Genomic DNA, 27,985 nt, shown 5'->3' with positions numbered 1-27,985 from the left:
CCTCAGATTCAGCATGTCTAAAATAACACATCAACTTCCATACAAAATTTTCTCCTTCTGTAGCAGGCACTCATTTGGCTAAGTCAAAAGCCTGAGCACCATTTTTGAATCTCTGAACTTCCTCACTGTACTCTCTCCTTTTAATGTATTTTAGAAATCACCTAATTCTGCCAATTGTACCTCTTAAGTACTTATCATAATTGTAGATCAGATGACGAGATCCTATCACTCCCTGCTTCACACTCTCCAATGGCTTTCCATTGCACTTAGCCTAAAATGAGAATTCCCAGGCCCCACACATCTGTTATCTCTCCCTCTCCACCCCCATCTCCCACTGCCTGGCACCTCTCTTGCTGGGCTCTGGCCACACTGTATCTCTTTGTTTTCCTCAAACACTCAAGCTCATTCATATCTCCAGGTTGTGCCACCTGAGGCTTCCTCTTCCTGGAAAGGTTTCCTGCCAGCTCTTGGCTGGCTCTTCCCTCAGATCCACTTTTCAACACAAAAGCCATCTCTGAGAGCCCTAATCCCACCCTACCACCCTCAGCAAGCTGACCCTCTTGGACACAGCATCACTTTTATTTTCTTCATGGCACTTACCACTGTTTGGATCATCTGATTTGTATATCATTGTCTGACTCCTTTCCTAGAATAAGCACTTCTCATTTTGGAAATTTTTTTTATTTAACTAATTTTTGATCCATCATCCCTACTGGAATTTAAATTTTATGAGAGCTAGGATCTTGTAGATAGATAGATAGATAGATAGATAGATAGATAGATAGATAGATAGATAGATAGAAAGATATAGATGGATAGATAGATAGGTATAGATATAGATATATAAATATATATATGTCTTATAGATATAGATATGTCTTATAGATATAGATATGTCTTATATATATGTCATATATAATATATATATATATATATATATATATATATATATATATATATATATATATATATATGACATATATATATATCTTATATAGCAACTCCATTCCCCCTTCTGGTAGGTCATGGATTCTTCCCTTACCCTCCTGGCCCAATACGGCTGATGTCTCAGCATGCTTTATGCCTGCTCTTGACTGAACTATGACAAAGAAAGAGAGAAAGACAAAAACCTGCCTTCATTCTCTTCTGAGAAAGGATTTGGAGCTCCTAGTTTGAGTGGCGCCAAAAGTAACACTCTGTGAGTCAACATTAATTAAGCATGTCCATGTCTGTTGTACTATATTGTGTGGTTACACTAGTGAATTCAGCATTATCTCTGGCCTATGAGAACTTATATATATATTGCTTTTATGGGGGAAGACACACAAACAACTGCAATTGTGGTAATCAAATATCTTAGATTATCTGAGATGATTGTGATGGCTGGATCATGTGTGTCCTGGTTTGTGATTCAGAATATCTTGACCCTGTAACTATAAACTCGGAATGATAACTTCCAACGGCATGAACAAAGTTCTTTAAGAGCATTAAAAAAGCAATTACTTCTACTGGTAGGATCAAGGGAAATTTCACAGCACATCAATTGGACCTTGATGTGGCTATAGGATATTTCAACTGGAGAATATGGGGAACAGTATTCAAAGCAAAGAGAAAGCTACGAACAAATGTACAGAAGTGAATGAGATCATCAAACATTAAAGAAGAGAGAGAGGAGAAAAAAACACAAAGTGAGTGACTACAGAATGATGGGAGCTTGATAGCTGACAGCCTTGAATGCTATGGTGAGGAATACTGATTTTTCCCCCCTCTAATTCACTGGTTCCTCCACACCTGTGCAGAATTGGCTACAGAATAAGTTTTACCTGGAAAACTTATTTAAAATACATATTTCCGGGGGTCAGACCCAGATAACCTGATCCAGACCATTTGTAATGGATCCCTGGAATCTTCCCAAGAAATTCCGACGAACTCAGGCTGGAAACCAGGACTGTGAAGAATGAAGGAAGCCTTTCTTAGTCTTGTTCTGCCAGTGTTTCCCAGATCTGAAACTGGTCTGTTTAGCCTCAGAGAGAATCTAAACAGAACAGGAAGTAGTTGGGTTACACCACGCTCATTGGAGTTTAGTTCTGCTGTCACTATCTGTAGCCCAGTGTTCTTGGCACTCCAGCCTTCTCCCACCCTCCCCATGTGCCCAGTGCATACAGCTGGACTTCTATCTCAATGTCCTCATCAACAATCCAGTTTCCCCATAGGCTTGTGGCTTCTGGAAGAACCCAACTTACTTGGTTGGGTCTTGACAACTCACCCGACTCCAAAACTCTCTTCTCTGTAGGGTTGGGTGCTAACTGCTATGAAGATCTTACTTCAAAGCAAAGAGACCTCCAGAGACACTGGTCCTCATCAGAATCATTGGAGTTGTGGCAAACGAAGCTTTTCAACAGGAGGGTGACACAATCTGGTCTATGTTTTAAGAGTATGGCTTCCAAAAAATAGGAGAAAATGCAGAAAAACATGTAGAAGGTTGTTATAGTAGTTTAGAGGGAGGGACAGTAAAGAACTGTGCAAACTGTAGCAGAGAAAATGGAGAGGAGGGGACTGAGACCTTGGCCACAGGTCAGAGGCGGAGAGAACAAAAACAAAGATGATGCCAAGGATTCTGGTTTTATAAAGTGATATTTTAGCTGGATTAGCTCTTTGCTTCTATATCATTTGTTGCCTATTTCTAAATCTTACTCAAAGTTTTCACTGCATGGGGAAGCACCATTATTAAATGATGTCACAGTGTGTCACAGCCCATTTGTAAAAAGCACTTTATGAACTTCGGCTTGAAAGCCTTTCTCCTGTTGAACTAATTTTCTCCACCACAAATATCAAAGTGCCTGGAAATGTACAAAGCAATCTTTTTTGACCACCAAAAGTAATGCTATTATTTGGACCTCAAAGTAATCCCTTGAAATATTATTTTAGAAAAATAAAAAGCATTAATAGTTGACTTTAGAGATGAGACTCTTTTTGCGTTCGAGGCTGTTAACCTGAAAATAAAAAAAAAAAAACAAGAGCCACTCTTTTTTTTCACACAAATATTTCAGCTTTATTTAACTATTTTACTTCCGATTAATTTGAACAAATGCGCACTGCTTTAGCATTTGTCTTGGAGATCTTTTTTGGTAAAAATAATTCCAAGTCATGTTTTGTTTCTGAAATGTTCATTTTTTCCTGACATTCTGAGAGATGTTTATAAATTTAAAATTTAGACTTACTTTTGGACCTTAGAGTTGTCATTCAATTTTTAGCGCTACTGACCTAAATAAAAACCACTAATGTTCAAATGCCATCCAATTAACATGTCTAGATTCCTTGAAAGATTATAGCTGTCTTCTTTGAAGATGCTAAGTAGAACCAATAATGAAATTAAGCAGTAAACCCACTGATGTAGGATTCTTCATTCTTAATTTGGCTAATGCCCAGCTCTAAATTAGAATCAAGAAAACCTTCAGGTTTACTTGCTACGAAACTTGACTCAAATGCTGAGTCCACAAACTCCTGAAATGCAGATCTGCCTTCCTGACTTGCCAGCCACAACCACTGAGGAAGCCACCACGGACCTGTAAGTTAAAGCAACTCTTCCTTTTGCCGGAATTTTCTTTTTCCTAGCTTTCTTCTTTCAACAAAATAACAAAATGACAGCCAAACTCCACTTCTGTTCTGCAAATACTTTGCTACCGTGGAGGGAGCTTTAAAAACATGCACTGTGAAATTATTTTCCTCCTTGATGAGCTCGTTTCAGCCTTGTGTGCTCAGGGAGAATGCTCCTGGCCACAGGAAGGGAGTTGCCAGCTCCCTCCCCGATATCATGTCCCTGCCAAGTGACAATCGGTGATTTTCCACACTCCAGATTCAGAGGGAGTGACGTTCTTCTTCGTTCAGATAAACCCAAGAAAAGGAAAAAAATAAATAAAGGAGCACTACGTGTGGTCTAATTCACTGCTGCCTCAACTTCTGACAGAGAAGCAAAACCCTCCTACACCTGCATGTGCTAACAAAGCTTAACTCCATCAAGAGTTTGGAACGGAAAGCCACGTTGCCAGCAATAAGCGTTTGGAATTACCTTAAGGCAAGTTGCACAGAAAGTCAGCACAGGCTAGAACTTGATGGGATGCCTGAAGCCTTGGCATCTCCCTCCTGCAGTTTCTCCCCAGCTGGTGTGTAAGAGTAGAGATGGCGTGACCCAAACCCAGAGTTTTCGAGAAATTCGAGAGAAAAGCTTCTGTGGAGCAAAACTTAACTTATGTATTTTCTTTAAAATGCCCTACACTGTGTGTTTACCACCGAAAGTTAAATTTCCTTCTGTCACCATATATATATTTGACCCCCTTTACCCTTATCTATCAATGCAATATCCGCATGATGTATTATTGAATTGTACACTTGAAACTTATATGATTTTATTAACCAGTCACCCCAATAAATAATAAAAGTGCTCTACACTTTTAGTAAAATTCTGTGTACTGGTGAGTGTGGCAAATCCAGCTACATTGTCCCCATGAAGAAAGGGGAGAGAGGATGTAAAGAGCTGTTAAAATAACTTTCTAGGCCCAAGATGGATCCTCTCCTGCCCAAAAGGCCACGTGAGCTTGAAATACTCTGCTTGTCCAGAAACGCAGTGTATCCTGTCAGCCAGTCCCCAAACGCCAAGCCAGCTCTGGGCCTTTTTACCTCCAGTAAGGTTGACTGTGTGGCCCCAGCCACCCAGACACTTTCTGTCTCTTCCTTGTTCTTTATTCTTTATACTATGAAAGCTTCCCACCTTCTCTGAATGGAGACTGTCCACTTCATGAAGTGTTAAATAAAGTTTGTTCATATCACCTAAATTGTCGTCTTTAATCATTTATTTTCACAAAGCCAAAAGCGACACAGCCACATCAGATTTTCAGTCCTTCCCGTAGGGGCGAATGTTGGCTCCATGTAACAGGTATTGCTGCTGAAGTTTGAAAATGTTACATCACTAGCTCAAGGCCAAACGACTAATATTTGGCAGAGCCTGAATTTGAACCCAGGATGGCCAAACTTCAAACCCAGGGTTTGTCCCTTGTCCTAGTGGTTCCCAAATGCCAGCCCCTGGGCTGATGTGGCTTGGCTGATCCAGACATCCACCTAGGCAGCATTGTCAAAATGCCTGGGCCACAGGCTCCAGAAAAATCTAATCCAACTGGTCTGGCATTCCAGACCTGAGAAACCGTATTTTTAAAACAATTCCCTTGACATTTTTCTGTGGCCACACCTGGGAACCATTGCAATATATATTTCTCTAAGCTTTTTCCCCAGCAATTAATTGATTTCATGGAAATCTTAGTTCATCTCACAAATCAAAGTATAATGCATCTATCACTCTTGAGGAATGTATGTGATCTTTCTATGAATCGTAAAATGTATTTTCCAAATATTTAAAGTTCCCGTGGTGCTTTAGAAAATATCCTTGAGTTGGGACTCAGAGGTGCTTCTTTATGTTCATAAAATTAAGGTGCATCCTTGGGGCTCATTTATCACCCACAATTGTCTTGCTGCAAAACTCTTTAGCTTCCTGCAGGTTTCAAGATTTTCCTTATCTCTTGGTGGCTGAAAATGCCAGGGCTACATATGCTCAAGGCAAACTCTTCATCTCTTAGACATTTTGGATGTACTGTACCCTCTGGGCTTTACTTATTTTAGACGTGGGGCTATGCATCTGCGTCAACTAATTTTCTAAAATACGTGTTTTCCTAAGACAGTTTTCCTTTTGGCTTCTTGCTAAGGGCTCTGTTCAGTATCTCTTGAGACGTGAGGTGAGGCTTTTCACCTCCTGTGCTCCCCAGCTAGAGGTTCTTTGCGTACCCCTACGTCCAGGTCTCCAAAGTTTATTTCTCCTTCTCACTCACCCCTTTTCTGTGAAGGGGTCCACAGTTAAACTGAAGCAGGGTTCAGCCAGCTGCAGTTCTGGGGCGAAACCCAGCCTGACAGTTTTTGTAAACATTTCACTGGAACACAAGCAAGCCCATTCAGTTGTTTGTCTATATCTGCTTTCATGCTACAGAGCTGAAATTGTGTAGCCAGAAGCAGACAGAGACCATATGGCTTGCAAAGTCAGAATTATTTTCTATCTGGCCCTTTACAGAAAAAATTTACCAATCCCTGGACTAAAGAAACATTTCCAGTGAAAATATGTATAAATTTTCCACTGATACAGAAATACTGCATATACTTCCAGGATTACTTCAAACCAAATATGCTATGAGGATTTTGTTATTTGTCTGTTTTCTTTATTTTTAATCTGTAGCTTTAGGGGACAACATGTATATTCTTTTTTCAATCCCGTGTCAGAATTCACTAGTTGTTAGAGAGGCAATAACAGGGCCTAGAAATAATAGACAGTCTTGCCAATAAAAGCCATTCTTTAATTATAATGAATCACATTGTAACATGTGTGAGGAGAAGGAGTGTGGAAATTTTTTTGAATCTCTATTAATTTGCTGTAATTGTCTCCATTTAGCTTTCCCTTCATTTGATAAAATAAACCCCGATTTCACCAATTTGTAACTGGCATTGCTGCAAACAAAAAGGAATAGTTTTTTCTTTTGATTTTCTCCAAACCATTTTGATAATTGATGATGGTACAAAGTAAATATCTAACAAAATGTTAACCCAGGAAAATAAATTTTTAGGGAAAAATCTCAACTCTTTCTATGAAAATAAGAAGCAATATGCCTTAAAAAAAAAAAAAACTTATTACTCTTTTCAAATCTTTATTATATTAAAAAATACCTCTTTTGCGAAAGGTATTAAAGAAAATCTTCCAGATTTCATATATAAATGACTATAAAAAAGCAACTGGCTTATAGCTGAAATTTGCACCTTGTCTTTAATTGTGCTCACTTTGCCGGCCATGTTATTGATATTTAAAAGTACCAGCGCGCCCTCTTGTGGTAAATTGCAATTACTGTTCTTTTCTACTAAAAATTTAGAAGTTTGGTATGGACTCACTCACTACATTTTACATAACTCATTTTACAAGAGCCCACACTATCTTACATTTCATCTGCGATTAATTCATATGGAATAATAATCAATAGTAAATGTTGGGACTTGCAGAATGAACTGCTAAAATTGCCCTGGACTGTAATGAAATATGGCTCCACTGTCTGACACCCAGTTTGAGTTCCCAAGAGCAGCAATCCGTCTTTGGGTCATAGGACTACTTTGTAAGAGAAAAAAACATAAAGTCTAACATTATCACATTCTTGCACATCGGGTTGTATGAAGAACTTCCATCTGCTCTGCTTTCCAATTTGAGGATGCGGATATATACAGAAGTGTAAATATTTTTATCAAAGGGCACATGAAAATTCCCCTACATGGAAGAACAAAAAGGCTTTATGACCATCAAATCTGTATCACAATGGCTGGTTGTCTCCTTTCAGAGGGAGCTTTGGGAACCTGTTCTGGCCACTTGACTTTGTGAATTCATTGGTTTAGACCATACTGTAAGCCCCATGGACCCCCTAGTTTGTATTTTGGCATTTGTGAGACCAACTACTCATAATATATCCTCTTGACTGCTTGGGCTTTTTTGTTGCTGTTGTTTTTAAACATATACAAACCCTACCACTTAGTAGCTTAACTGGGATCCCTTAAGCCAGTTACTTTAATGCTATCAGCCTTATTTCCTCATTTGTAAAATGGAGAGATCCATAGACAACCTGGTATAGCTGTCATGGGGATTAAGTACAAGAAGTTTAATAAGCATTACAATCAGTACGACTTTGAGGTTTCTGAACATATTCTAACGCTGTGATTCCTTAGCATTCCTCCTCTCCTTTTGTCACTCCCCACTTTTCCAGTGTATTTTTGGTCTGATAATTTTTTGTTTATGTTTGCTTTTGCTTACTGTGTAGCAATGGGAAAGCTAGGTTTAAAAGTGTGGGTTCTTGTTTTAGAACCCTGCATTTCAATGGGCTTATTACCATCTCTAACGCAGGAAGACTGCACAGGAGGGCCAATACCTAGACATGTAAAGAGTGGGATCTCTCTGTGGTACTCAGAATCTTTAGATACTGTTTCTTTTGGAGAGCTGAAATACACCAGAAAGAAATATTTTTTAAAAAGTATGAAGAGCAATATAATGAAGTACTTACCATTTGTCCTTTCTGTGGTCAGGAGATTCTTCTGCATTTATCTGGAAGTTTCTAATGCAAGTTGCTTTTGTGAGAAAAAGCTCCCATATCATGGATCTGTCCATTTTAGAAGAAGAATAAACATTGAATATGACACAGCATCACTGGACAGAACAGATGCTTTAACTATGGAAGGTATTTTTTTTGTCCATAGCTTCATCAAACATCAACAGTGACTTTCTAGGTCAGCTCCAGCTGAAAAGTACTTATTTTAGAATGCTCATTTTTTGTTTCCCTAGCAATGCTATGACATCATGTCAAGGTTCTTACACTTAAAATTAGGGCCTAAACATGCTACTTGGTTCCTTTGTACAACTTATAATTGGAAATGTTTCAATCTCCTCATTAGATATAGTGAGCCTAAAATATGCTGGGGGTAGGGAGGCTTTGCAAAAAGATAATATTTAATAAATAGAATTTTTACCTATGCCCACCCTGGTATCCATGATTGTTGTCTGTTACCTAGGAATTAAATGTTGAGATGCAAGGGAAGATCACTATAGTAACTGGCAGGACACTGGAACGTTGTAAATGTGGGAAGATGTTAAATTTAGATCAAAGTGAGTATATGTCACATTATCAATCCTCTTCCTGCAGGAGCTAATTTTCTTCAACAGATCTTCCTTATACATCACATGAAAGGCCCTTTTTGTTCCTTTGTACCAATTTTCAAAACCACCTAAATTAGCAAACATTTTTTTAGTATTCAGAAATAATTGTTTTTGTTTTTTTTAAACTATAACTTAAATGAATCATGTCTCGATGCTATTTAGCTTTTCACTGAATAATAAATAGTACAAACGTCTTGTGTTTTCTGGATACACACTTGTAAGTAAACCTTTTATTTTTTATTTTTTAACACCAAAAATGCACCATCTGACCCGCATTGTGACTGCTGTGAATCATTCAAAACTGGCATGTTGTAGGATTTTACTGCTTCTTGTGGCATTAACTTCCCAACCCACAAACAAACAGCCTTCAAACTACCCAGATGAGATCAAACAGTTGAAGGTATTTATATTTTCCTAGGCATCAAAAAGAATTCAATCCCACAAAATTAAATGCCTTTAGGAGAAAAAAAAGTTACCATGTGGATGTTTGATATCAAAGACAGAAATATCTGCTGTCTCTGTTTAGTGTTCTCGAACTCCAGGCAGCCTTTTTCATTTTTTTTTTTTTTTTTTTTGCTTTTTCTCCATTCTCTTTCTCCTCGCTCTCTGAATTATAATTAGGAACCTTCAGGATAGATTTGACCTTCACTTGTGCTCATTTTTAGTAATACACGAAGTCTAATGAAGGACTGTTCTGCTTCACAAATGATTGATTCTGCTTCTTTGGTGTTCCCTACACAAATCTGTGGGTTGTTTGGCAATTGTCTCATCAACAATAAATTCTTGAAGGAGAACTGTGTTCCAGATAGCGCAAAAGCTTGTGTTGCTAGTTACATGTCTTGCTTTGTCCATCACCTATTGTTGACTAAAAATAACAAATGCTCGTGACTCAGATTTATACTAAAACTTTCAGGAGAAGTTGACCTTCCTTGGCTTATGTCTCTGGAAGACCTGGGTTAAGGGCTGTGTTTTGAAAGACCGTATTTTGCTTCCAACCAGACCTCTTGATAGAACAGGCACCTCCCACTGGTCTGGACCGAGAAGTATCCGGATGAGAGGGGCAGTGGGTCCATGGTCCAACATGACCAGCTGGATACAGTTCATAATAATCAAAATATATCCCCCCTTTTTTCTGCCTAAAAATCTGAGAATGAGGTATAGTTCATTACCAAAAAGAAACAGTCCTTCTAGTAACTGGTCCAGATGCACATGGAGTTCAGAGAATGTCCAGTGAGTTGCCCGACAGTCCTCACAAAATCTGTCTTGAATGGGAGCCCAGGAATCTCTTTCCTCTACAGTCTCCTTTCTCTCCCCATGTCCCCACCGATGCCCAGTCCCCTCCCTGGGTGCTGTCTCCATCTCGGGGATGGAGTAGGCAGTAAGATTTCTTGAAGCCATGATGACCATTTCTCCTAGAAAACTCAAACTCCATTATACTTGCCTTCTCTCTTGTAAGAGGTTTAGGCATTTCAGAATCTTCTAATGGAGCATTTAAAATAAATATCGACCTTTTTTCTTATAACATTGACCATTGCTCATTGTATCACATTTAATATGCTTAAAATCTCACTCGCTTAAGTCCGTATTACAAAAATCCCCAAAAATCAGAGGTAAGAAAAGAAGAAAAGATTTAAGAAGTCCAAACATGAATCAGTGTCTTCTTTGAATCAAGAATTGTAGTAGGTGCTGGGAGTACAGAAATGAATAATTCATAGGCATAATCTCAGTGTCTGTAATTTCAGAAATTAGCTGAGGGTGGGGTAGGAGTGGTAAACAGACATATAAAAAATTAATGGTGTGTAGTCCTGTAAGAACTTGCATCTAGATGTGAACAAAGTGCTGTATTCACTCCAAGGAAGGCACTAGTCCCTGGGAGAGCCCGGACGAGTGGGAGGCAGGCACAAGAACACAAAGGAAAGCATGTACCTCGATTAATTCTCCTGAACTTAGTCTCCCCAGAGCCACTTCCAAAGTGGACATGTGACAACTGTGGGTTTGCATTCCACACGGGCACTTAACTACAGTGAAACAGCCCCAGCCACCAAATGCCGAGTAGAGATGCCAGGAGAATAAGGTAACATTGCTATAAATAAACTCTTGATGTTCAGACCACGGTAGGGTATATGCGTGTGCTACAGCAGCCATAACAAAGTACCACCAATGGGGTGGCCTAAACAGCAGGAATTTACTTCCCCACACTTCTGGAGTTTAGAAATCCAGATCAAGGTTTTGTTAGGGTTAATAGCTTCTAAAGGTCTCTCTCCTTGGCTTGCAGATGGCTGTCTTCCTCTGGTATCTTCATATGGTCTTCACTCTGTGCATGCATCTGTGTTTTATCTTCCTTTCTCATAAAGACGCCAGTCATACTGCATTAAAGTCCAGCCATATGACCTCATTTTACCTTAGTCACCTCTAAAGGCCCTGCCTCCAAATACAGTCACATTTGTAGGCACTGGTGGGTCGGGACTTGACAAAGATTCTCTCCTTGACCAAACTGAGCTCTCTTTTCGCGTAGGTCTGATCTTGGGTTCCCATGCCCTTCCTTGTAGAGTCCATTTCTAACAAAAATCCTTCTAAGTCAGTTGAAGTGGAATCCCTCATCAACATCCAGGTGAATTGATAAACCTAGTCTGCCTTCAGTAAGAATCCTGTTAGGTCCATTTAGCCAGAATTCTCCCTTACCCTGATGTCTCCTCTCAGCAATTTTCAATCCACTGACCTCAGGCTACTTCTTGGCTACAAATGCCCATTTTCCCTTGTATTTGGAGTTGAGGAAATCTCTCTCCCCTACCACAAACCCCAAGGTAGTGGTTCCTATATCTATTGTGATAGTCCTCCTGAACAGTCTGCCTAACTGTTCTTTAACAAGTGTCATGAATAATTTCTCTTTAACAGACTCAACATATGAATTTTGGGGGCACACGATTCAGCCCATAACAGAAGATTTTGAAACTTTGGGGAAAGTATGGTAAAGAAGCTCTAGCCATGAGCTTCTCCTTCAGGAAACAGGGAGAGAGGGAAGGAAGGCAAGGGAAGAGAAGGGAAGGGGAGGAGAGTAGAGAGTAGAGGAGGGGAGGAAGGAGGGAAGGGAGGGGAGGGTAGAGACTCTTGGTTTTCGTAGAGCTCTGCAGTGTAGGACACAGATTGGTTAGGATAACCTGAAGCTCTGCATTGGGGAGTAAGGAGGAGAAAATGGAACAAAGTAGTTGGTTGTCATCCTATAGGATGACACCTCCATTTGGTTTAGGAAAAACAAACTTAAAGAAAAAAACAAAATCACAAAATACAAATTGCCATATGTATCTCATAGCAATTGAAACTCCTACTACTATTTCACCAAAGAAGAATAATTTTAATAATTATTACAAGTTATTGATTGCCTACTAGTTCAGTCCAGTAGAGAAGTTATGGGCAAGGGCCCTAGAGTCGGAGAACCAGTTCTACCACTTACCATGTGACCTTGAACAAGTCAATTTCTCTGCACCTCATTTTCTCACCTGGAAAATCTGAATAATGACTGTGTCTTCCTCAGAGGGCTTTAGTGAGAATTATATGAGATCATAAAAATTATTTTTATTTATTATTAATATTTTTCAGGGACTATAATATGTTAGGTGTTTTTTATATTTTATCTATATTAATCTCCAAAAAAGTCCTATTATCATCAGGTATATATCATCAGCACACAGCCTCCTCGTATCCTACCTATCCCTGCTATCACCGATGACAATTTCCATGACATTCATGAGAGCTTTATTCCCCAAAAATTGATGGAAAGAGTAGCTTCAAAATCATTTCCTTCCTCTCTTCTTTGGAGGATGCATTCTATTCTATTAGTAGCTGCTTTCCTGGCACAGTTTCTATGACAACCTGTCTCTGGGATATTTTTCTGCTCACCCATAGTACTCAAGGCTTTTTTTGTTACAAAAAAAAAAAATCCATCAAATACAGCCTTACATAAAGGTTTTGTTAATGGAAAACCTTTTGTTCATGGAGAATCTCACGAAGGAGCCATGATGCTGCAGCAACCAAAGCAGTCAATTGCTTTAAACTGTTTTTGTTTAAATGTTATAAAGCCCCATATACAGTCACTCTCTCCAGCACAATAACTGGAAACATGTACAATTAGATCTCACAGTTCCTAGTAATACACAAAGCAGACATACGGTTTCATTCTCATGTTGGAGCTTGATATTTCTTTTTCTTTTATTATTTGTTGTAATTGGCTTTAAAATCCCACAGTATGTAAACATCAGGAACTCTGTGTGCACAATTTAACTCTAATCTACATCCTAGGAATCAATAAGCATATGAAGGGGCCTAATAGAGTTAACAACCTAAAAACTGGCCAGGTGGCATTCCTATGTATTCTTGTCAAAATGATGAACATCGGAAGTTATATTATTTAACGTTAAAATTTCTAATTGACAAAATAAGTGGAGTTGAAGTTATGTGATTGTTAGAAGTTGGGCACCTCTACCTTTGCAGGAACAGCATATAGATAAAGACATGTCCAGCCAATAATTCGTACCTGGGGGACAGCTGGTAAGGTCCTGTGCCTCTCTCATCAGTGGACTATCCTGTCATCCGATCTGACTAAAAGGCCTGACCCTCCCTCTATCAGAACATGCCTGTCTTCATCTTGGAGAGAGCCCTTCATGAAGGTACTGGTCACTGTGTCAAGGGTTGAGACTGAAAATATTCCAAGCAGTATGATGGTTTTGTGCTTGCTTGCTAGCAAATATTTGTTTGCTTAGAATATTATGGTCTGGAATGTGCTTTTGCTACAACTGCCTGGTAGAAAGGTGGTGGGTTGGAAACACAGAGCTGACGCCCCCACTCTAAGTGCTGGAGAGTTCTGATGAAGTCCAAAATGACCTGACATTCATGGAATGGTAAACTGGGTTAAGTTGATTCAAATTCTCATTCTTTGTTCTTCAATATGTACCTCATAGTAATCCTGCACACCTGAATTTCCTCATGTCACACTAGCATGTGTCCACATTATTGGCTCATTGATCTTTATACAAGTATAGTCTACTGGTCAGAATATCATATTCAGGCCATGTAGAAATGCTCTGGTTTCCATAACCACCACTCAGATACTGCGTCATGAATCCTCATGCTAGCTTCCAGACTGTTTTATTTTCCTTTTAAATAGACTTTCGTTTTTAGAGCACTTTTAGGTTCATAGCAAAATTGAGTAGAAGGTACTGAGATTTCCCATTACCTTCTGTCCACACACACACACACACACACAAAACCTCCCCCACTATCACCATCTCCCCACAAAACGGTACATTTGTTGTAACTGGTGAACCTACATTGACACATCATTATCGTCAAAGTCCACAGGTTGTATTAGGTTACATTGACAAATGTATAATAACATGTGTCCATCCTTACAGTATCATACAGAATAGTTTCAATAATCTAAAATCCTCTGTGTTTTGCCTATCCATCCTTCAACATATGAAGGGGGGTGCGGGGTTGGGGGACGTGTAACCCTTTCCCCCTGGAAACCACTGATTTTATTGTCTCCATAGTTTTGCCTTTTCCAGAATGTCCAATAGTTGGAATCACACAGTATGTAGCCTTCTCAGATTGGCCTTTTTCACTTAGTAATGTGCATTTAAGTTTCCTCCATGTCTCTTCATGGTTTGATATCTCATTTCATTTCAGCACTGCAAAATATTCCATTGTCTGGATGAATCATAGTTTATCTGTTCAGGTACTAAAGGACAACTTGGTGCTTCCAAGTTTGGGCAATTATGAATAAAGCCTCTATAAACATTTGTGTGCAGGTTTTTGTGTGGACATAAGTTTTTAACTCCTTTGAGTAAATACTAAGACATTTGATTGCTGAATCATGTGGTAAGAATATGTTTAGTTTTAAGAGAGACCACCAAATTGTCTTCCAAAATGTCTGTGCCATTTTGCATCCCCACCAGTACTGAATGAGAGTTCCAGTTGCTCCACATTCTCAGCAGCATTTGGAGTTGTCAGTTTTATGGATTTTGACCATTCTAACAGGTGTGTAGTGGTATCTCCTTATAGTTTTAATTCACATTTCCTTGATGACATAGAAAGTAGAGCATCTTTTTATCTGCTTATATTCTTTGGTGAGGTGTTTTTCAGGTCTTTTACCGCTTTTAAAAATCAGGAAGTTTGTTTCTTTATTGTTGAGTTTTTTGTATATTTTGGATAGCAGTCCTTTATTAGATATGTCTTTTGCAAAGATTTTCTCCCAGTCTGTGGCTTATCTTGTCATTCTCTTGACCTGACTCATTTTTAATGTAGTGAAAACATGAGTATATGCTTGTGCATTGGACTTATTCATTTATTTGTTTTCATTCATTCAGCATGTATTTATTAAGCACATGCTAAGTATAAGGCACTGTGCCAGGCATGCAGTAACTAACATAGGTATAGGGTTGCATATGCCTCTGTGCCATAATAACTCATATTTTGAATCCTCAGACATGTATTCACACTCTTTGTGATTCAGCCTCTGAAACATCATGGAGCGTGACCTCTCCTCTCTATTCCCAGAGTCTACCCTGGTTACTCTCCTCATCCTGGCAGATGATCACACCTAACTTGTCTCATTTTTCAATCAGGTCCTCACCTTCCAATTCTTTCTCTACATGGGTGATAATTATCTTTCTAAAATTTAGATACAAGCAGATTATATTTCTGGTTAAAAATTGTGTTTATTTTACAGCTGTAGTGGGTATCAGTTTCATTCTACAACAGTGAAGTGCAAGAGATATCATTTCTTTTAACTTCCCTAAAATAGTTAAATTATGCTGAGCCCTCTTTTACTCAATGAGAAACTCAGTTCCAATCTTTTTACTGGGCTCTTTCCTTCCACCAAGGCTCTTCTGAAATGTACAAGAATCTCATACAGAATATTTGAGAATAGGCCCTCTGGTCTTAATTTATAATACTCACATCAGATCTTTACCTTGACTGTATCCAGGTAGTCCTATGAAAGTAGGAAATGCCAAGCATAGCTCTTTGGAAATATTTGGTTTCTGGTGCTCGCTTCAGCAGCTCACGTACTAAAATTAGAAATATCTGGTTTCTGCCCAGCAGTACAAAAAGCATCTGAGACAAAGAAAAGCAAAAGTTAGGCAACCTCTTTGGTGGTAGAAGGTAAAATAATATAGATAGATAGATAGATAGATAGATAGATAGATAGAGAGATATTTTAAAGAGAAACAAAACCACTGGTAATATTTCAGAGTCTTCTGCCTCGTGGAGAGAGTCCAAATTCCTTAGCATGGCTATAGCACACATCCATACTTCCCAATTTCACCTTCATCCATGATATTCTGGAGCCAGGTCATACCAGCTCATGAGAGCCAAGTGCTAGATTTTCAGAATTGTTGTAAGCCAGCTGTTAAACATAATTATTATTAAAAATTAAATGACATAAATATCACTCCCTCCTTCTTGCCATCTCCCTAGAGAGCTGTTCAATCATCTGAGTTCCCAAAGCACTTTGTAAGTGTTTGTACTGCAACAAATCTGACATTGTTCCTAATTGTTCTTTTCGCTAACACATCCCCAGACTATGATCTTGTCCATAAGATTTTTCATTCATATTTGTCTCACTTGCTTCAAGCAGAGGTCTTGGCACATAGTAGGAATTCAATAATTGTTTGGAGAACGAGTGAGAAAATGACTCTTGGAGATTAAAATCTATTCCCTTCCCGGTATCTTGGGATCTCTCAGCAGCACTCACAGTTTCCCAGCTCAAGCTTTACATACCTAGGAGCGTGAGTCCTTCCATTCGTTGACCAGTCTCTACAGGAAAAGCTTGATTTCCCCTACACCAGAAATGTGACTTTCATTCTCCAAGACTTTTACTCTGGGGAAGAGTTAAAAAATGTGGATTAAATACAAGTAGTAAAGAAATAAAGAATGTCTAACAATTCCCTGACATACAGAAAACAAATTACAAGTGTCAGCATCCATATATAATGCCCTGTGTGTGGCACATGAGTCTGAAATGGAAAGTCCGTGCGGCTGGTTAGTAAGCCAGCGCAGGGACTCTCTTCAGCCCCATTGTTATTTTGGAGGCAGACAGTGGTTATGGTGAAAGCTGTGGAATGGCTGGGGTGCATAGCATTGTTGAGTGGGTTGGTAGATGGACAAAATGGCAGGAGGGCTGCTCATGACATAGACATACCTGGAAAACATCTTTTAGAAAAGGATGTTATGAACATTCTGGAAGGTTCATGCCAGAAATGTGACAAAAACTGGGAAAAACAAGGTTGAAACCAGTGCTTTTGATTTTAGACTATGCAACCCCAAGTACGGAATGGTTTAACCTAATTTCTGATTCCACAAACAGCTTTGGGGAAATAGTCATTGCTTCGCCCTAGTCTTCTCAGAACGAGAACCAAACGTCCCTGAGGACATCAAATGACACCACCACCCCACCGCCAAGCTGGCACCAGCAAAAACGTAGGCTATTTGCAGAGAGCACACCGCCTCTGCTGTGAGTGGGCAATAAACTCCTGGGGAGATGCGTGCTGCCTGCCTGGAGACAGGGTTGCTAGGTACCTCTGAAGTAGTGAGACCGAGAGGTGCACATTATTTCCCCCACACTTCTTATTTTACACAGTGACAGTTGTAGCCTGGAAACAAAAGCGAAGAATAGCATCTGTGGTCTTAGAAATAAAGGCCAGCCAAGTGCCCTATGGGGCAGAAGGAGCAGGGTTGAGGCTTTTATCAAGAGCAGGAGAAAAAAAGTAATGTGATTTGGTTTCACCATAATTGCTTAAGCAGTCTGGGTGAGAACTAATTATGAGTTCATCTGGCTCCAGAGAAACCCCCCTCTTCCCTTCTCCTGGATGGTACTAAAATATCAGCATTGCATCACCAGAACTCACTCCAATTGGTGGCCTTTCTTGAGACGAGCAGTGTGCTCTGTCTCTCTGAAAGACACTGGAATCTGTATAGACCTGGGAATTTATATCTTTCCAAGGCAAATAAAATATTCCTGGCACTCACTTGTCACTTGAAAACTGAGAGGGTTTGCCCATTATTACATCATAGAGAAAGCATTGTTTTAAAAATGTAGGAGAAGGAAGAGAAAGAAGAGAAGGGACAAGTACAGACCCTGCGTCACTACAACAGCCCTGTTAGACTCAGGAGAGATCCTGAGTTTCAGAATCCTTGATGATACCTTGACACTCTAGGACTTTCACTAATGGTCTTAAAGAGACAAGTACTTTTGCTTAGAAAGTTGGTCGCCTAATTCTCAAAAGAGCAGAGCTAACATTGAAAGTCAGCAAGATAGCACTTGAACTCCATCTAGGTTAGTAGTCCAAATTACAAATCTAGATGAAAGCTATGTAATGCTGCTATAATATGTTTATTTGAACTCTGTGTGAGCTCTGAGAATGAAGTGAGTTGGATTGTGGTAGCAAAAAGAATATGGGTTCAAATCCTGTGTTAAACCTGGGTTCAAATCCTGACTCTGAGGCTTATAGCCATATGTAAATTACCTGCCTTCTCTGAGTGTCATATTCAACTGAGAAATGAGGTAAAAATGTCAGTTCTCTTGCAGCATCTATGTAAGGATGAGAAATAATATGTGAGTGTCTACATGGCACTTAAAACAGAAGATGCACAAGATAAGTGGTAGCATATAACCCAGTTCTCTCTAATGAGAAATCCTAATCTGAGCATCTCTCCACAAGTGGCACTGTGGGGGTTACAAAGACATACCATGCATGACTTTAGTCACTTCCAAACCATCACAATTTAATTAGATGGGGAGGGGTTTGGGGGCAGAAGGGGAATAAGGACTGTCCTCAGCAAGCAGCAACAAAACAACACCATACAATCAGATTTGAAATCATGTGGTGCAAATTCTAGGTGGGGTAAGAGTTCAGGGAGAAGGAAGAACAATGCGGATGGGGTAATAACTTTAGCCTCTTGAACAGAAAAACAAACACAGTGGGATTTGCCAACTGCTAAGATTTACGCAGAAGTCAAACTACAGATTTAATAAAAACAGAAGACCAATCCACTGAGAAGAGGCTCATTTTAGCACCGAAAGGACATGGTAGCAGAATCAATCAGCTCTGAGTACTTATTCCCCAAAGTTACAGTCTTAAAGACTGGAGCACTTTCTACATTCTAAGAGTGGACTTTATCAGGGCTCACCTGTAATGGATAAGAGCTAAATGGCCATCTTTATTTTGCAAGAAAAGTCAGCTTACACTTAGGAAATGAGAAGCAGAAATAAACCATCCAGCTCCATGAAAAGTCCAAACCGCAATACAATTTTAAAATGTATTACTCTATAAAGTTACATGGCTTCATGGCTTACTCTACCCACGACTCTGCGGATCTGCCTCGTCATAGATTACTTTATATATATATTGGGCTTATGCCCAATTCCATAAACATGGAAGAACAATAAATACCACTTAATTTTTTGTAATTCATAGTAATTTGAATCTGCACCCCAGGAAATTCCAGCATTTGTCATTTTTGACCACCTGCTTAATGCTAGGAGAGAAAACACAGTAGCACTGCTTATGTATTTAAGTTAAGACCATGCTTTATATTTTGTTTGCCTAAATACCATATGATTTTGACTATACATGATATTTTCTCCAAAAGCATACCAAAGAAATAAAAGGAATTGCCTTATATTTGAGTCTTTACAAAGTCTCTCCTGTTATAAGAGGTCTATTAAATTATTTTGAAAAGCTAATTGTAGATTTCTGAATTAAAGGTGTAATTTTCTCCTTGTTTTTCCTTACAGAAAAAAAAGCTCAACTTATATTTGAATTGGTCCAAAGTCTTTCCTGTTACAGGAAGCCTATTCAATTATCCTGATTCAGTTTCAATAAGTGGAAGTTCAAAATGCTTGTAGAAATCAGCTAAAGAAAAAAAGGAGGCAAAATATTTTACATAGATTTGAAATTATTCCTGGAAGTATAAATTCTAAATTATAACAATTGGGTGAAATTGTAAATAATCCTTTCAAAGATCAACAAAAAACAGTACGGTAAGTGATTAGACTGGAAAGATTATATAGACCCATGGTATGGACTGAATATTTGGGTCTTCCCAAAATTCACATATTGAAATCCTAACCCCTAATGTGATGGTATTAGGCAATGTGGCCTTTGTGGGTGATTAGGTCATAAGGGCAGAGCCCTCATGAAAAGGATAGTGTCCTCACCAAACACCAAATCTGCCAGCACCCTGATCTTCAACTTCCCAACCTCCAGAACTGAGAAATAAATGTTGGTCATTAAGCCATTCAGTCTATGATATTTTTTTATAGCAGCCTGAGCATACTAAGATAACGCACATATGAAATAAGCCAATTGTGGACTAAAGATGACTGACCGAACATACTCATCATTTGTTTTTTTATACTTTTCTGAAACCCCACTAAAATATAGTAAAGATTTTTTTTCAGGACATCAAATCATAAGGACAAAGAATGATTAAAGACAAGACAGCACCAAAATTTGAAAACTGAGAAGATTCTTGGAAGGTAACTGATGTTCCAGGTTCCAGCGTGCTGGGTCCCAAGACAGTAGAAAAGCTGAGGAGCATTTGCATACACGCAAGTCTTGAGAACTGGTGGCGCTGGGCAGCTCGGGAACTGGACTGAAGGCAGAGCAAAAAATAAGAAATAATTAGAGCCTCAAATCTCCTATTCACCCCCAGCAAAAGCCTAGAATTTCTTTTTTTAAACTAAAACAGGGGGCTCCAGGAAAGCTGTGGGCGGTAGGCAGCAATACTGAACAGAAAATTAACATTAGGTAGACGTTGGCATATTGAATACAAAGTTCATCCCTACCCCCCCAGTCCTCTTCTCTTCTTCTACCCAGCTCTCAGAATGCTAGCGATCAGGCCTAAACCCTTCAGAAAGGAGTTCAAAGCTATTTTTCTAATGAATCCAACCCAAATCACTAAAAAAAGAGAGAGAGAGAGAGAGAAGTCTAGATCTGAATTGTCCAATACAGTAGTCACTAGTTACTTGTAGTGATTTACATTAAAATTTAGATTAATTAATTAATTTAATTAAGTAAAATTCAAGCATCAGTTCCTCAGTCACTCTAGCCACATTTCAAGTTATCAACAAACATGTATAACTAGTGGTTATGATATTGGACAGTGTCGCTATACAACATGGCCATCACTGCATAAAGTTATGACTTAGATCTTCCTGGAGCAAAGTCAGCAATAACCACTCTCATGCTCTAAGTGTGCTGCACTCATTAATACATACAAACACGAAGAATCACCAGACACCTTAGATATCTTTTAATATAAAAAATAGAGAGCTGAGTAACAGTTAAAGCAAACTAGAAGAACCAGAAACAATATAGAGAGACAAAACACATCATTAATATCGTTATGAAGGCAAGAGAAGATATTGTTCCTATGAAACAAGTATAACATGTTGTAAAAAAAAAAAAAAGTAAAAATATCAGATAATAGAAAATTTAAAAATACAATGGCATAAATGAAAAACTCAGTAGAAGTGTTAGAAGATAAAACTGGAGAAATTTCTCAGAAAGTGGAGCAAAAAAAGATAAAGAAATGGAAAAGAGGAGGAAAAAACTCAGAAAGTTACAGCATAAGTTCACAAGTTCAACTGTCAAATAAAAGGAGTTCCCAAGAAACAGGACAGAGAAAATGAGGGGAGAAAATTATTTAAGAAACATCTTAAGTAATTTCACAGAACAGAACGACCTAAGTATGCAGTATGAAAGCGAATCCAGAACACCCAGGCAATAGTTGAGAATGAACCACACCAAAGTCACATCACTGTGAAATCTTGAAACACTTGGACAAAGGCGAGCTTGAGGGTAAGGGAGTGGGGAGAGATAGTCATCTAGAAAAAGAGAGAATCTAAATAGATTTGGATTTTTCAATAGCACACTGAATAGAACAATACCTTAAAAATTGTTAAGAAAAATATTTTCTAACATGGATGTCTATAGTCAGCCAACCTATCAATTAAATATGAGAGAAGAATAGAACATTTTTAGACATTCAGGATAACAAAAATTTTACATCACCTGTACCCTCTGTCAGATAGCCACTCACAGGTAGTGCTTCATCATCGGTAAAACAAGAAAAAAAAAAAAGAGACATGAGACCCTGGAGACAAGAACCCTACAGGGGAGAGAAGTGGCGAGAATCACAGAACCCCAGTCAAAGACAATTCCATGGTCACAGCCATGTGGCGGCCCTGAGGACAGAAACACCAGAATACCGTATGTGTCTGAACACAGCAAGAAGAGATTTAAGCAAACAGCAGAAAGTTTCAATTAAGAATACACAGAAAACTGATCCAAAAAAGATTTTTTAAGGCAAACATTTAATCCAGGGAAAACATAATTGTGAATGAAAAGAATAATCTTACTTGTATAAATCACTGTATTCTACAAGGCATAGCTGTGAATAGCATTTACATAGCATCATCATAGTAATACGATAATTTTTCTTTAATCTAAATTATAAAATAACTACACTAGATAGATAGGGGGAAAAAAAGAAGGCATATCATGGGGTGGGGTGTAAGTATGAGGACTAAAGAAAATTCATCGTCTTCCAAAATGGGATATATTAATAATAATAGATAATGACTAAAACCAAAAAATCAAGAATAAAAATATTAGCATATCATTTAGAAACATGAAGGTCATATACCCAAGGGGGAAAAACCCAAAAAGATAAAAGTTGAAAGTGGTTGCTTGTGGGTAAAAAGAAATGGGTGAGAGAAACTAATGGTTTTATGAGTTTTTTGTTTTTATTTTTGTTATTATTTTATTTTATTTTTGTTGCACTGACCTCCTGAGTTATTTTATTCTCTAAACTTTTGCACCTATAACTTTGATTTTTCTAAAAAAATGGAGGGGATGTGGGATTGCAAATTGATACAGCTGCTATGGAAAACAATCTGGAGGTTTCTCAAAAAATTAAAAATGGATATACCTTTTGATCCAGAAATTGTACTTCTGGGTATTTATCCAAAGAAAACCAAACATAATTCATAAAGATCTATGCTCATGAACCCCTTTGTTCATGGCAGCATAATTTCCAATAGCCAAGATATGGAAGCAACCTAAATGCCCATCAGCAGAAGATTGGATAAAGAAGTTATGGTTCATATATACAATGGAATATGACTCAGCCATAAAAAAATAAAATCCTACCATTCTCAACCACGTGGATGGATCTAGAGGTTATTATGCTGGATGAAATAAGTCAGACGAAAAGATAAATACCATATGATTTCACTTATATGTGGAATCTAAGGAACAAAAAGAACAAACTAATCAAAAACAGACTCACAAATATAGAGGACAATCTGGTAACGGTCAGATGGGAGGGGGGTTTAGGGAGCTGAGAGGAAGGGGTGAAGGGTTAAAGAAGTACAAATTAGTAGCTTAGATGGTCACAGGGATGGGGAACACAGCATAGGGAATGTAGTCAGCAGTAATGCAATGGCTAGGTGGAGAGCCAGAGGAGAGAAAGAGCAACCAGGGGGATTGTTTCATAAAGTCAATGTCTAACCAATGAACTGTATATACTTGAAACTAACAGTAAAATAATTTTTTTAAAAAATTGAGGGGTAAAAGGGCAGAAAAAATTCCAAACCTGCTGTTGTCCAAATGTTGTCCTGTGAATAATTTTCTACTGACAGCATCATACACAGATTCCTTTCACCCCTAGCGTTGCCATCTTTTCTTCTAAGCTTCTCATAGGTATTCTGTTCTGCATCATGATTCCAGCCTTCACATTCCTCCATTCAATTTCCCTATGGCCACTCCCATGTATCACCTGCCTGCATTTCTTGCTTAGAGATATAAACCTAATACTTCTAGATAGTCCTATATAATTAATCTGCATCTCTAATTATAACAAAATCCTCGAAAACTAGAAGTACATCTTGTGCTTCTTTGAAAACCTAGCACTTGATTCCATTCTTGCAACGGTATGGACATATATAAATATTTCCTGGTAATAATTTATTGAACATACATAATGTGATATAGTCACTTTATACATGTCATCTAATTTAATGTTAAAACAATTCAGCAAGATGAGTTTAATATTCGCCATTTTACAGATGAAGTGGAGGAAAGAGAAAGGGTAGTGAAAATTTCACCATAACTCTGGGGATAAGAAATATCATATTTCCTTATTTTATTTAAATCAAATTGAGCTGCTTAGAGCAGCAAACAGCTGGCAAGAAATTCCATTTCAGTCATTTCTGTACTGCCCTCCTCCACTCTTATTTCCAGGTAATACAAAGGTTGGGGTGAGGGTGTCTTCTGCAGTCCAAAATATTGAATGAAAAGCTTGAGGTCCCCACTGATCCCCATTGATATGCTCATTGACCAGGCCACATGATCTGGTCCCTGAGGGAAATGGTACTCATGGATAAGCTTGAAACGAGGGTCTCTGTCACCTCAATTCCTGAGACCATGGCTCCTAGAGTTCTTCCTCCTTAGCGTCCTGTAGCAATCCACCCAAGTGGGAGTTAACAAGCAGAACAAAGTCCCTTCCTTCTGTTCATCTCAAGGAACTGCTTGTTTATAGCCAGTTCTATTTCCACTCCCCCAAAGTCTTCATCTTTCTACTCTTCCTCTTGGGGAGATGTAGCATAATCCCCACAGTGAGTCTGGTGTTCAGAAACAAAAACAACAAGAAAGCATGAAGCTGTCCTCTGGCAGCATCTGCTTTCCATTCAGTAACCCAAAGCCCCCGAGGCAAAGAAACACAATGGCTTGGCTACTTCCTTGGAATGGGAAAGGGAAAAAATACCTTCAGCAGAGAAAACAACGTACAATTTTTTTTTATTGTAGGGCAATAAAAATTAAAAATACCACCTCTAATATAAATACACATATAATGTAATATAAAGAAGCAGGTATCTATATAATTGTATTTAGAACATACACAGTTGAATGAATACCTGTGTGAAAAGGAGACTGGCACTGTAAAAGCAGTAACTTTTATTACTACAATGACCCATCTCATCCTCTAGTCTTCTATTATTGCCTTTGAGCCACATTCCAAACCCAGGGAAAAAACATGTTTATAAAACTGCAAAGGTCAAGGCCAGTAATGGAAATTGATTTTACATGCTTAGGGGAGTGTTTTTAAAACCATGGAACAGTCTAAGGGAAAAGAAATCTATTTAATTACTCGACAGTCTTTTGCAGTCCATTAAAAAGGCTCCACAATTGTCTACCTCTCCTGAACCAACTTAACATAAATTCCTCCCATTAAAGAAGCACTTCTTAGAAATTGCATAGAATGCGCCCTTTTGAGGAGGTGAAAACTCCAGAGGATGAACTCAAATTGAGAATAATGATTCCTACATGAAGACAAGTTGCTTCCTTTAAATGTTTTTAATGAGGCAGACATTTTCACTTGAAACTCCTGCCCAATACCTGAGTAGCTGGTCTCTTTGAACTTGTCTTTTTCTCCCTTCATTCCATTTGATGAGATGATGGGGAAGAAGTCAATAACAGCCTTTGCTTCAGGAGCAATTATGGTGTATTTTTGCCTTTATTCTTTTTGAATATCAGTCTATCACGGTCAACGCTAAAAATCTTTTTCCCACACTTCAAAGCAAATTCATGATACATAATTTGAAATGTGATTTCACTGTTATTAACAATTGATTATTTTTAAAACACCATTTTAGATGGGAAATAAAGAAGACAAAAATGGTATATAAATTAGATTTAAGGAACTGTATATCTGAATGACTACTTGGTTATACAAGCAAGCGTGCTTACTACGATAGGCTGGTCAGTGCTCAGAAGAGTATCCTGGGACAACTGTTCTCCAGCTAGGGGAAGTCAGACTGTGAGTCCTTCTAAAGATCATTCTGTTCATTAGATCATTAATTCAATGAGTTCCACTTAATTAAAGTTCTTGAATAAGGGCATAGTCAAGCACTATTATCTGGAATTTTAGTAGTGTTTCTATATAAACCATAATTACTTAGTTATACAGTAATTATATAGTATCTATTCTAGGATAGTAAATTGGAAACCACAAGGATTTATACTACCACTATTAGTTTAAATAAATTATATTTCAGATTGATTTATACTGTTCTCTCCTTATATTAACAAGGCTTCACTATAACTATATGTCAAGGTAGGTACCGACCTAAAGCTACTTCACCTTTCTTATCTTTACTTTAGTTTTTAGAGATTTAGCTTTCTCCCAATTAGTTCCTTTGCAGCCCATTCCATTACAGCCCAGTTCCAAATCTGCATGACAGTTGCCATTTTTCTTCTTCCAAACTGTGGTTTCAAGGCTGTTTTTATAAACTACCCTCAGTAATTTGTATTGCTCTTTTGAAATTCATATTCTTTGCTTATATTATCCAGGCCCACATCAGCAAGTTACCATAGCCTTCCATAAGATACTCAATAACTACGTTAGTTTTCTTCCCCATCTATGATAAGCTAATAAATGGGACCCCAAAACACACCCATGCCCTAATCTTTGGAACATGTAAATGTTACCTTATTTGGGAAAGGATTTGATGCGATTAAATTAAGGATCTTGAAATGCCGCGTCCTCTTTCTATCCTACTGCGTGACAAGGTCCGGAGATGGGGACAGAGGCTTCAAGGAATGCATCGTCAAGAACGAGGACGTGGCATGTGTTTAGGGATAATTGGTTTCTTAGAAATGATCCTATTAATAGGGGGAATTTGGGTAGCACAAATTCTAGTAAGTGTAAACGCTATACAAATGGATTTCCTCAAAATTGGCTCTGAGGAAAACATAGTAAATTCCCCGCGTATGGAATCAGCTCTAGTCACCCTGACGTGTCCAGAATGCGTAAACCCTTTATTTGAACAATTATTAAGGGAAATTCCTTTTGACGCGCCTCTTAAAGATATTATGAATAAATTAGAACAAGCTGAATTACTAGAACCAGTTTATACTCCTGTTCCCACGCAGTTAGTAGAAAAATTAGTAAGGATAAGAAATTTACTCATAAGCCTGTGCCTACTATAGAAGGGCCTCCTTTTGTGGCCTAGTGGATAAATAGAAAACTCTGGTATCCACCTAGGGGGGCTAATAGTATGAAAAGATTACCTGATCTTCCTTTGCCTTATTCAGAAGCTTATAATAAAGATAGTATACATGTAGTGAATAAAGATAGAATTCATGTGCCTTATAGTAGTTTAAGTTTCATAGAAAGGCTGGCTAGGTCAGGATCTCCTTGGTGCTTAAAAACAAAGGAACAGAAACTTAGCTTATGAAAGCAGCTTTGTAAAACTGATTTTTATAAATATTTTCCTCATTACTGCACCAAGGAAACTTTTGAACAGCTATGAGAAAGGTTCAGCTTGAACTTTAGATATAGCATAAATCAAATAGCATTTAAAAGATTTCTTCAGGCAGAAAGAAGAACAATGTCTGCCCACAAGCCAATGCTTGCTGTTATGAATACATCTATCTATCACCTTTACTTAAATCAAACTGTATCTTACGTAATAGATATAAGAATTAAAAGTTTAGATTGTTCCATCAGGTAGTTCTGTTCTAATGATTGAGAGAAAAATGTACTAGTTAATCATGAACATTAATAATAATATACTCTATAAGATTTTCTGCTTCGCCTAACCACAGAAATTTAACTCCCTGCTACCTTAACAACAAAGTATAATCAAATGCCAAATAAAAAGTATAAAAGTTGTACTCAAATCACAATAAAACGGAACAGTGTCACACCGCCTCTGAGCTGTGTAGTCGACTGTCTTCTGCGCGGACGCCTTGCCCACCTTCGGGGCCCCCTGGATCCTGTCGTGGCTGGACCGCGGCATTGAAATGAGGAGATTGTTCCAGATTTTCTGTGTGGACCCTAAATGCTGTCACGTGTCCTAATATGAGAGAGGCAGACGAAGATTTAACACACATGCAAAGAAGGTAATGTAAAGATGGAACAGAGAGATTTGAAGATGCTGGCCTTAAAGATTGGAGTGATCACAAGCCAAGGAATGCCATAGCCCTCAGAAGCTGGAAGAGAAAAGAAACTTATTCTCCTTTAGAACCTCTGGAGGGAGCACAGCTCTGCCAACACCTTGATTTCAGCCCAGTGATACTAATTTTGGACTTATAGCCTCCAGAACTGAGAGAAATTAAATTCCTGTTGTTTTAAACCACC

The 27,985-nt window shown here is 38.3% G+C and overlaps 1 long non-coding RNA gene across 1 annotated transcript in view; it reads right to left on the bottom strand.

Moving 5' to 3' along the window:
* Positions 1–15,905: 15,905 nt before the first annotated feature.
* Positions 15,906–27,985, bottom strand: part of LOC120598520 (uncharacterized) — a 25,851-nt gene continuing 13,771 nt past the window's right edge. Inside the window, exons 2-3 of the long non-coding RNA XR_005651602.1 lie at positions 16,556–16,655; positions 15,906–16,181 (exon numbers count right to left, since the gene is read on the bottom strand). This is a non-coding gene — a long non-coding RNA (uncharacterized LOC120598520). The remainder of the gene's footprint in view (positions 16,182–16,555; positions 16,656–27,985) is intronic.

Source organism: Pteropus medius, unplaced genomic scaffold (genome assembly GCF_902729225.1).
Source record: "Pteropus medius unplaced genomic scaffold, Ma_sr-lr_union100, whole genome shotgun sequence".
Lineage (NCBI taxonomy): Eukaryota > Metazoa > Chordata > Mammalia > Chiroptera > Pteropodidae > Pteropus > Pteropus medius.
The sequence above is the reverse complement of the archived record's forward strand: the minus strand, read 5'-3'. Positions and strand labels throughout refer to the sequence as shown.